The sequence below is a fragment of the Arachis ipaensis genome, chromosome B1 (genome assembly GCF_059453495.1).
Source record: "Arachis ipaensis isolate K30076 ecotype BB chromosome B1, ASM5945349v1, whole genome shotgun sequence".
In the NCBI taxonomy this organism is placed as follows: domain Eukaryota; kingdom Viridiplantae; phylum Streptophyta; class Magnoliopsida; order Fabales; family Fabaceae; genus Arachis; species Arachis ipaensis.
Genome location: NC_142436.1, coordinates 135,026,713 through 135,038,033, shown reverse-complemented (window position 1 = coordinate 135,038,033; position 11,321 = coordinate 135,026,713). Strand labels below are relative to the sequence as shown.

Genomic DNA, 11,321 nt, shown 5'->3' with positions numbered 1-11,321 from the left:
TAAAGGAACTGCCAAAAATAAGTTTTCAAACCAACAAGTCTATCCAAATATGCTTATCCAAGAACCCTAATTCATTGACATCTATGACCCCACTCACAATGTCACCATACACATGCTCAAATTCCTGCAATGCAGGAATAGAACACTTCTTCCCTAACCTGGAAACGACGCCGGCGATGCAGTTCAACTCGTCGAGCTTCTCGGCGAGAGCAAGGTCGAGGAGATAGGAATGGTCGGAGGAAACGAGGCTCCTAACAGCTTCAGAGGTCAAGATCTCATTCATGAGCCTCGAGATCTCAGAATCCGAAAGGGATTTGTGAAGGTGAACCGTTTTGGACATGACATTGACTACTTCAAAAGAAAGAATATCAATGGTTACCTTATCGTTGTTCTTGATGGTGCTGTTATGTTGCTGCTGCTTCCTCTTTCCGAAGAAGTTTCTAGAAGAAGCGCGTGCTTGAGGTTGGAACTGACTTGGTTACCCATCTTCACAAACCAGGCCTCTGCAATCATGCTTCCTCCTCTAAAATTGGTCTTCACTGAATTAATATTTACCAAGTGTTTTTTATCTTTTCTTCATTGACATGGTTCTCATCATTGACAATGAATTGTGGTCTTAGAAACATTGAAATTAGGGAAAATTAACCAGTTTAAGAGACTAGCATCAACTGCAACTTGAGGCAACAGAGGTTTAGACTGAAGGACACTTGATTTCATGCTGAAACAAGGTGAAAAATTCGAGTGAGCTTCAGTGGTGGTTGGAACGTTCTCCTTCCTCCTGTGCTTACTTCATGGAACTTTTGCTTTGATTGCTTTCCACTGAGTTAGGTTCTCTACAGGGCTCAGAACAGAATGCATGTTTGTGCTTCTGTCTCTTCCACTCGCATCAATTGGCATCTGATTCCTTGTCCTGTCTTTGGCCGCAGAAGAGTTGGACGAATCGGACAACTCCTTCTGTCTGTTGTTTTCACCATATGCTCACAATCATATCCATCATCAAACTCTTCATCATCCTCATAGTCATCGATGTCAAATTCCTCATAGTCTACATCTTCCTCCTCGCTGATATCTTCGCTGCAGTTATAATATCTGTAATTTGGAGGGTATGTCACTGTTAAGGATGCATATCCTTCTCCAGAGACGGAAGGTGAATTCGAGTTCTTCTTTGCTGGTTCTGCAGCATTGTTTTGGTGTTCTTCTTCCTCGTTATCTAGTACCTTATAAGCTGTGGGATCAGGCTCATATATCTAAACATTCAGATAAAATGTAACTTTCTTCTTCTTCTTGCTTTTGACATTATTCTGCTCCTTACATTCATCTCTTTTTCTAACAAATAAATAAGTGAATTCGTTGATGAGTAAATAAACAATCTAGTCTAGTGTATGCAAGAAAGAGTAAGGGGTGGACTAATTTACGAACATTTTTAATGGACAAATGTGGAGAGAGGACCAAAGCGGTGTCGTTTTTGGAGAGTGTGAAGAGGGATGTAAGGTTGGTAGCTAGAATTTCTGAACGGCAGATGAAATCGGTGTAGGAGAGGTGGCGGCTGGTGGCAGAGTCGATGAGAGCGGTGACGGAGTCAGACCAAGGTGAGTTGCGACGGAGAGAGAGAACGTATGATGGCCGCAAGGACTAATTTGTTCATTAAAAATTTGTTCTCCATCCACATCAATAACCAAAACGGACACATGACACTCTACCCTTCCAGGTCAGCATGTTCCGTTACCGTTTTGAACCCCAACTCGACGGAGGGATCTAATTGTCACGCATTTTATAAGGTGAGGAATTTAAATATATTTTTAAATTTTGAGGGACGAAAATGTCTACGTTTAAAAAGGTCAGGGACCTATTTATCTTTTACTCTAAATAATATAATTATAGAACTAATGGATGTTTATCAACCCATAAAAAAACCTTTAACTTGTAATTCCATATACAATATTCACACAAGTCAATAATAATATAATAATATCATCGTTGTCATCATCATGTAGTGTCCATCGTCCTTTTTTCACTCTCCATTCTTTACATGTGCTCTTGAAGGGACACAAAGGTAATTTTCTATTTACCCTACTAATAACCATGGTGTATGTTTGTGTTGTCAAAAGGGTAGTGTGACAAGTTTTTAGAAAGAGAGTAATTGAAGAGACAAGATTTGACATGTTTAATTTTGGGTGCACATATTTTTAGTGAGTTTAATTTTGATGTATTGACAGTATAAAATGTGTTTTATACAGTCGTGTAATTATATTTGATCTTTTTGATGACAATTCACATCGTCTATAAAAAGTAATTATTTTTGTTAATGTAGTGTTACGTCATTAGATGTAAATATAAAATTATTTTACATTAACATTACATTAAAATTAAATTTATTTTTAATTTCCCGTTATAACAAAAAGTAACATTTTTTATTACAATTTTCATTCTTAAAAAAAAATCAATTCTCCCAAAATATATATTCTCTCTTCTGCACCATAAAAATGGCAGTATTACAAATGATATTTTGACATCAATATTTTTTAAACAATTAAATATAATTTTTTTTGTTTTATTAATTAAAAAATTAAATATATAAATAATTAATAACAAACTATTTTTATAAGATGTCAAGAATATGTGGTGTTTGAATAATATTTTTTTATAAATATCTATATGTATCCAGAGTAATATTGACAGATATATTGATATAATATTTAAATTAAATATATATATAAATATTACTGTTAATTTAAATGTATGTAAATACGTAAAGTTATATGTTTTTTTATTGGTTAAAATATGTAACTACATTTTTATATTTGTGAAACTGAATATATCTAAGTCATCCAAAAGAAATATATTAAAATAAATAAATATTAATAAATTTTTGTGTGTAAAGTTAATATTTTTGGAGAGAGAGCATACATTCAAAAAGTCAAAAAATAAAAAAAATCATACAAGGTCCAATATTATCTTTAATAATTAATTAACATAAATATAATTAGCCTATTTAATCAATACATCATTTACATGTTACATAAGATAAAATATACTACATTTTACTTGTAACATATCAAATCTTGTCTCTTCAATTACTCTCTTTCTAAACACTCATCACACTACCCTTTTGACAACACAAACATACACATGTTGAAGAATCTTTCTTTCTACATCATAGAATTCACCAATAACCATTCCATTGTTTTTTCACATTATTATTCTAACGAATTCTTCTACTTTTTTTCTTGTTCTTACAACACACTTAGACTCTCTCAAGAAACGCAAATGTCGTAACCCTAATTCGATCAACTTTTTATCTTGTCTTGATGAACACAATAAGATCATGTTGTACACATATTTTGCTTCTTTATGACCCTTTTTAGCTGCCATATCCAAAAGTCTAAGACCTTCTGCATTTTCATTCCCTAAGCATTCTCGCAACCCTTCTCTATACAAGCTCTTTGTGTTTTGATTCTCCTTGCAACGCTTCAAGAATAACAATTCTTTATCGTTAAAAGACTTTGGGATGAAAGAGTTTGTCCAGAGAGACTCGTCGAAAAACATAATTGTCTTCCGCAGCTTCAAGAAGATCTTTGCAACTCTTCTTTACGTTGTGGAGGTCAATGAATGAATGAGAGGCTACACTTGCAACTATCTTTACTAATAAATTTTTTGGGAACAATTTTATGGTTGAAGAAGAAGATGATCTACTCTTTTTAAACATTGGTCTTTGCATGTTCTTGTTTATGCTCCTCATTATTTTGAGGTTGTGTGTTTTGAAATTTGTGTTGTGTTCTATTTATAGTAGATGATATAATTATTATTCTTAGAAGTTAAGGTTATGATTTATTTAAAGATAGAATGGTTTCAAAAGGGATTAGAAAAATTGGACAATATCAGAAAAGATTTTTGAGAATATTATGCAAAATAGGAAAGTGATTCTTCCAAATTTTTCTGTTAATTAATTAAAGATATCAAATTATATTGGTAATAACGATATAATACGTCGGTTAGTTGAGGGGGAAAACAATATTTTTTTCCTAGTCAAACTACTCGAGTTAAATTAATTTAAACCACATATTTTATAATTGGTTTTGTGAAAGAGTTTATAAACAATTCAGTCGATTATCTTTTACGATTTATCTTGAATGAACCATATAAGTGCAGAAAATTAAATAAAGAAATATACTAACGAAAGCTAACTTTACTAGAATGAAAGAAACTAAGGAAAGAAAAACCCTATATCATTTTTCGCTATCCACATCCTAATCTAAACTAATCAAAATCTGTAATCTCATTCAAACTAATCAAAACATAATTCCCACAAAAATAATATATTTGTTTGGATTTAATTTGATCTTAATTTTTAATAAACGACGCTTATTCGATTGAATTTTTTTATATAATTTTTAAAATAATCTAATTTGAAGAACTCTATAATTATATTATATATACCAAAATCTATTACATTCTATTATATATATCTAATTTTACAACCAAAATGTGTTACATGTCATTTTCTTAGCAATTGAAATCAACTTTTTTCTTCCAAAATTAAAAAGTTCTACCTTTCTTCCTACTAATTTTACAACCAAAATGTGCCACATGTCACTCCCTTATTATAATTAAAATCAAATCTTTTTCTCCAAAATTAAAGAGTTCTTCCCTCATCCCTACTAATTTTACAACCAAAATGTACCACATGTCATTCCCTCATTGCAATTGAAATCAAATCTTTTCCTTCAAAATTAAAGAGTTCTCCCTTCTTCCATCTTCCTTTATTTATCCCTCACATTCCTTCAACTACTCTATCTCTTTTATATATCATTATCAACGACTAATTATAAATTTAACAATAAAAATGTGCAACATGACATTCTTTAATTATATTAAAATTAAAATTAAAATATTAAAATTGAAATTAAAATACAGCTATATTATATATTATATTATATTATATATTATTATCTAATTTAATAACAAAATATGTCACATGACATTCTTATTAAATTTGAGAGAAAATATTTTTCTCTAAAATTAATAAACTTCCTTCCTAAATTCTCTCATATATCTCTCTTTTTTTTATTTCTCTCTACCCTTTTCGCTCTATATATAATTCTGATATATTTATATATTATTATCTAATTTAATAACCAAATGTGTCATATGACATTCTCTTATTCAAATTGAGAAAAAATATTTTCTTCCAAAATTAATAAACTCCCTTTTTAAATTCTCTCATCTATTTCTCTTCCTTTTCTATTTCTATCTACTCTTCCCACTCTATATATAATTTATAATTTATATTTTATACTAGTAATTTGACAAATCAAAATGTGACACCAGATATTTTATTATAATTAAAATAAAATTTTTTCTTTCAAAATTAACAAACTCTCTCTCTCTTCATCTTTATCTTTCTCTCTCTTTTCTCCTATTCTCTATTTTTTCTATCTTTTTGTTCTAAAAAAATAAAATTAACAAAATAATATAATTCAAATAAAAAATATTATTATTATATACATATTTTCTTAATTTTAAATTTTCACTGCTTATCTTTCTAATCTATATTTTCATTTCTCTTCTTTCAAAAATTTATTAAATATAATTTGAAGAGAATACTAATATTATGATTAAAAGTTAAAATCAAGATTCAATTGTTTAAAAAAAATTTAATTTTGAGTTAATTTTATAACTATCAATATAATTTTTTTCATGCTAATATCTAATTATATTTTTATATACATAGAAAGAAAATAAATATTATTTTTAAATATCAAGCATAAAAATTAATTATTTCTATTTGTGCAACAAACTTAACACCTAATCAAAAGTATACAAGTTAAATCGTTTCAAATTTTTTATAACGAATATTAAAATTAATTATTAGTAATAAATCAAACTCTTTAACATGAAAATAATAACTAAAAATCTTATTATTTGATTTTTTTTATCTACGAAGACCCTAGTCTTCTTAGCCGATGGAAACTTTTGTCCCCTACGATTTTTTTGTAAAAATAGTTTAATTCTATAAATTTTTTGTGCTATAATCTATAATATCAGGACAAAACTAGCATAATTTTAAAAGATTTATATTCCCGTAATGTAATTACGAGTAAAAATACTAGTTAGCTACTAAGATTAGACACTAATATAAAATACATAATAAAATATAAAATATATATTAAAAATAAATTAAATAATATATATTTATATACAAATACATAATAATTAATTTTAGTGTATAAAAAATATTTTTATAAAACAATATTTTTATAAAACATAATTTATTTTAATTTTGATGCTATTTCTTTTGTCGTGAACCGCATAAACCATCTTTTTTTCAAGAGTAAAATCCCTTTTCGGTCCCTAACCATTTACGAAATTGACCTGGCGCCCTCTCACCGTTGGTAATTAACAACGCGGTCCTTAACCATTCTCTCCGTGTGACCAAAAGGACCCTCTTACCGGTACTTCCGGTTAAGAAGGTCCTTTCGGTCACACGGAGAGAATGGATAAGGACCGTGTTGTTATTTTCTAATGGTGAGGGGACAGGGAGGGATTTTACTTAAAATTGAAAAATAAATAAAAAAAGTATTATTTTAAGTTTTGCATCTAATGCATTCTGCCCTATTTTACATGTGAACGGAGAGCAAACAACGTTAAAGTTAATAGATAGTACGAAATCATTAACAACGAGACTTAACACAAAATTGATAATTATTTGAGTTGATTAAGCATTATTATGTCTTGGATTTAGGGTTTTAAGAACGACATGTATGTTCTATATTGTTTAACCTAAAAAAAAAAGTTAGTTCAAGATTATTATTCTATACACTTTTTTCTAAAAAAAATTAAACTGCTTTTCTTATAAGTGGAATTAAATTCATCAACCATAATTTCAATAGTAGGATTACACGTAGAGACTAAATATTCTTTTTAGATTTTTAGAAGTGATATTTATTTCATTCAAATGTTCGTGATATGACGAATTAATTTTAATTTAATTTTACGTATTTTAATTTTGTTTATTTAGTTACTAATTTGAATTTTATGTGAGAGGATTTAGAATTTTCTTTATTTAACCTAAAGTTGAGTGAGTTTCTTCGATTTAATTTTCAAACCAGTAAACAAATTATATTGAGGTATTTCTTTTTTGTTGCATAAAAAAATTGAATACAAAGAGAATCAGTTGATTTTTTATTCAATTTCTTGATGCAACAAGAAAGAAATACCTCAATCTAATTTGTTCACTGGTTTTGAAAATTAAATCGAAAAAAGTCACTCAACTTTAGGTTAAATAAAGAAAATTCTAAATCCTCTGACATAAAATTCAAATTAGTAACTAAATAAACAAAATTAAAATACGTAAAAATAAATTAAAATTAATTCGTCATATCACGAACATTTGAATGAAACAAATATCACTTCTAAAAATCTAAAAAGAATATTTAGTCTCTACGTATAACCCTACTATTAAAATATTTAGTCCCTATCCATTTATAAAATTTTCCATTGAAAATTTTCGAGAGTCCGATTTGGCGGGAAAATAGAAGGCAGAGAGAGAGAGAGGCCATCTTTGAATAGCTGAATCTGAATCCGCAGCTCTTTCTCAAGGAAATTCGCAACACCCTCGACAATGTCGTCGACGAAGCCTTCGATTTCTTCCACCGGTAAGTAACATCCACACACTCTCCCTTCTCTCTCTCCGCTTTCAATTCTGATATATCATCTTCTGTTTTATGAATTCAGAGAGGCATCGACTAAGTTGAACTATGAAGGCTCCATACAAAGATCTGAGGATCTGAAAAAGGTAATTCATTTGCTGAATTGAACGGAATTCTTGCTAGTTAGGGTTACTTTTGTTGTGATAATGGAAATTTTGGAGTATGATAGAGTTGGTAGCTAGAGTATGCTAAGTGTGATTTATGCGATTGGTTTGGTGTTTGTGAAAAAGGGAGTTGATTGCGTTTGGAAGAGGATCCAATCTGTTCTGGACAATCGCTTAGCTATTTGGGAAAAATATTGTCTTCTTCACTGTTTTGCTGTTCCCCAAGGCCTTCATATGCCAAACACTGTATGGTTTCTCTCTCTTTCATTACATTTAATTACTAGGAATTATTGCGAGATATCCATGTCCAGAAAGAAGGATTATTAGGATCTATCATAAGGCATTATTATGCAAGCTAGACATTCAATCAGGTTCTGTCACAGACGAAAACTTATAACTTTCACACTCATCACTTCAAAAAGAAACCTCACTTTTATCTATGTGGCAACATTCTATTTGATGTCAGAGTAAAAATTAGTTCTGTTAACCTGCTACTGCTATGAATAGGCGGTGTGTGTGTGTGTGTGTGAAGTTTTTCTATTATGGGAGTTCTACTCTGTTTGTCATTTGATTCACATTGATACTAGTGCTGTCAGGTGGGAAAGGAATTTGATGAAGTCTTGAATCATGAAATTCAAATATTAGAAAAGCAATCTACTGTCAATGCTCACTATATCAATGAGCGATACAATTATATGAGCAAAACAATTTCCATGTGTTATTTCAGGGTAACTCGAGCTTCTCTTTATCTTTATATTCATTTTTGGACAGCAAGTACTAAACTTAACCATTAGAGACTAACTGTGAAATGCATGCTTCCATTTGGATTAAGTTAAAGGGTACTTCATTTTGTACCTTTATCTATATATGCTATACCTGCATGCAAATGGGCGTTGAATTCTTTGGATATGCATGGCTTAGTTAGCATTTAATTGGTTCAACTGTATGGACTCTTGAAATATATTAAAAATATATATGATTTTTTTTCTATCCAATTGCATAGGCAGTCAAATAATGCACACTTAGGAAATAGTTTCTTTTGATTCCGTGGTTTATTCTTCTTAAATGACTTGCATAATACATATTAGTGTTTTACATGTAGAAGATCAAAGTTTGTGAGATTGAGGGATTGCCAATAGACTAAAATGTGTTTATAGCTTCTCCTAACCTGATCAAGCATGGTGGGGCTACAGATTTAATATGGTTTAGGGTGTCAAGCCCATGAACCCCAAGGGCGAAGCTTACCAAATAATGCTATCAACTTTTTTCCTGCATGATAATGATGATGATTATTGCTATTTCTATTTTTGTATGAAAATAAGCAGGAAGAATTTTGTACTTTATGATGGAAATAATTGTCAAGGTTTGAGCTGATATTAAATGAAGTTTTGTAGTTGACTGATCTATAAATAGGTTATTGTTTCCCATAGAGATTGTGACAACTGCAGCTGAACTTGGGATAAAAATAATAAAGCTAAACGCTACCACAGTTGAAGAATCTGAACAAATGAAAACAAAAGTGGTTTACAACCCAGAGCTGAATCTGTCTTCTATAAAACCTGGCAAGGTTAACCTAAAATATTCCTTGTATTTTCCTTGCTACTTGCTTTAGGCAAGTTGAAATGTTGCATTCCAAACTTCATACTGATTAATTTCTTTTTGTAGATCTCTCGAATATGAATCTAGATGACCTTAAAAAATTTGCAAATATTATGAAGAGTAAATGAAATTATGTGTTTTTCATCAGATCAGTCTTGTTGGAAAAGCTATTTTATTGATCCCTACTCTTTCTTTGTACTAGTTAGTTGGAATTTACCTTTGCAATACTAGGATTATTGTGAGCAATTCTGTGATACTTGAAATTAGGTTAAAAAATGAAATTACAAAGTTAAACATGTGTGACCAAGTGTCTATATATTGGAAATGTTGATTCCTTAACGATGGTACGAAGAAAACTATATTCATTTCAGAAAATTTATTTCTTTTTCTTAAACTAAATGCATTCAATTTAGCTTGACCTTGTTATTGCTTTATAAAATGGTATAATCGTTTCGCTGTTAGCATTTTTATTCTATTTGTAGTCCAATTTGTTAATATAAAAATTAGTTTAGATGGTATGATCATTATTAAGGGTTAACCACAAAAAATTTCTCTGAATTATTCAAACGCGGATAAAAATGCACCTGAATTTTACTATTGATAAAAATGCCTTTAAATAATTTAAAAACGCGACAAAAATGTTTAACAGTTTCAAAAAATGCCTTAGAGATTGAATTTGATGTGATTTTTTTCAAGTATAATTAAAAAAATGAGATATTATTATTCTTAAAATTTTGTAATTTTTTTTAAGTATATATATTTTTTGTGATTTTTTAAAATTATTATTAGTTAACAAAAAAATTACAAAAAAATATATACTTAATAAAAAATTACCAAATTTTAAGCATAATAATATCTTATTTTTTTAATCATGCTTACAAAAATTGTATCAAAATTCAATCTCTAATGTATTTTTTGAGAAATACATATTTAATGTTAGATAATCTTGCAAAAAAAAATTCATATTAAATATGTATTTTTCAAAAAATACATTAGAAATTGAATTTTGATGTGATTTTTTGCAAGCATGACTAGAAAAATGAGATATTATTATTATTCTTAAATTTGGTGATTTTTTGTTAAGTATATATTATTTGTGATTTTTTAAAAGTATTATTGATTGTTAACAAAAAAATTATAAAAAAATATATACTTAACGAAAAATCACCAAATTTTAAGTATAATAATATCTTATTTTTATAATCATGCTTGTAAAAATTTGCATCAAAATTCAATCTCTAAGGTATTTTTTAAAAATATATATTTTATTGTTGAGTATTTTTGTTGTATTTTAAAATTATTTGAAGGCATTTTTGTTGATAGTAAAATTCGAATGTATTTTTGTCAATGTTTAAATTATTTGAGGAAATTTTTAGTGATTAACCTTAATTATTAATTAATTATATTGATAGTTGGTTTGTTCTTTCGCTGTTTATGAAAATTTATAAAATTTGGGTCTCCAATTCTAATCATCACAACAAACAGACACATTCTGATTTTATTTGACTTGGTGATTCAAGAATTGGAAGTCTCAAATTAAATTAAAAAATATGATTAGAGGAATGATAGGGAGCTAGCAATTTTGGTATTTTGTAACCATCAATTGGCCATCAATAGTGTTTTTAGTGGTGTGAGATTACATCTAATGGTGAAAAATCATTCACTTTTATTTTGATGGTTAAGTGCTGTCCAAAAAACACAAAAATTATTGGTCCCCTAGACTTTTCCATATGATAATGACTAAAAGTACATAAATTAATAATTTTTACAAAATATCTAACACGTGGTATCAGAACTGCCTTGCCATTTTAAAATTAAATTATTGTGTATTATTTTGGTTAATTATTTAAAAAAAATGCACAGTATAAATTTTAGAATGATAATTTTTGTAAATTTATAAAATAAAAAA

General features: G+C 28.6%; 1 long non-coding RNA gene and 1 pseudogene across 1 annotated transcript; one reads left to right on the top strand and one right to left on the bottom strand.

Annotated features, from left to right (window-relative positions):
• Positions 1-594: 594 nt before the first annotated feature.
• Positions 595-3,546, bottom strand: LOC148578477 (uncharacterized; annotated as a pseudogene).
• A 3,969-nt stretch (positions 3,547-7,515) lies between these two features.
• On the top strand, positions 7,516-9,420 carry LOC107611927 (uncharacterized). The gene is made up of 3 exons (XR_015899768.1): positions 7,516-7,655; positions 7,735-7,795; positions 7,940-9,420. It is a non-coding gene; the product is annotated as an uncharacterized LOC107611927 (long non-coding RNA).
• The last annotated feature ends 1,901 nt before the right edge of the window (positions 9,421-11,321 follow it).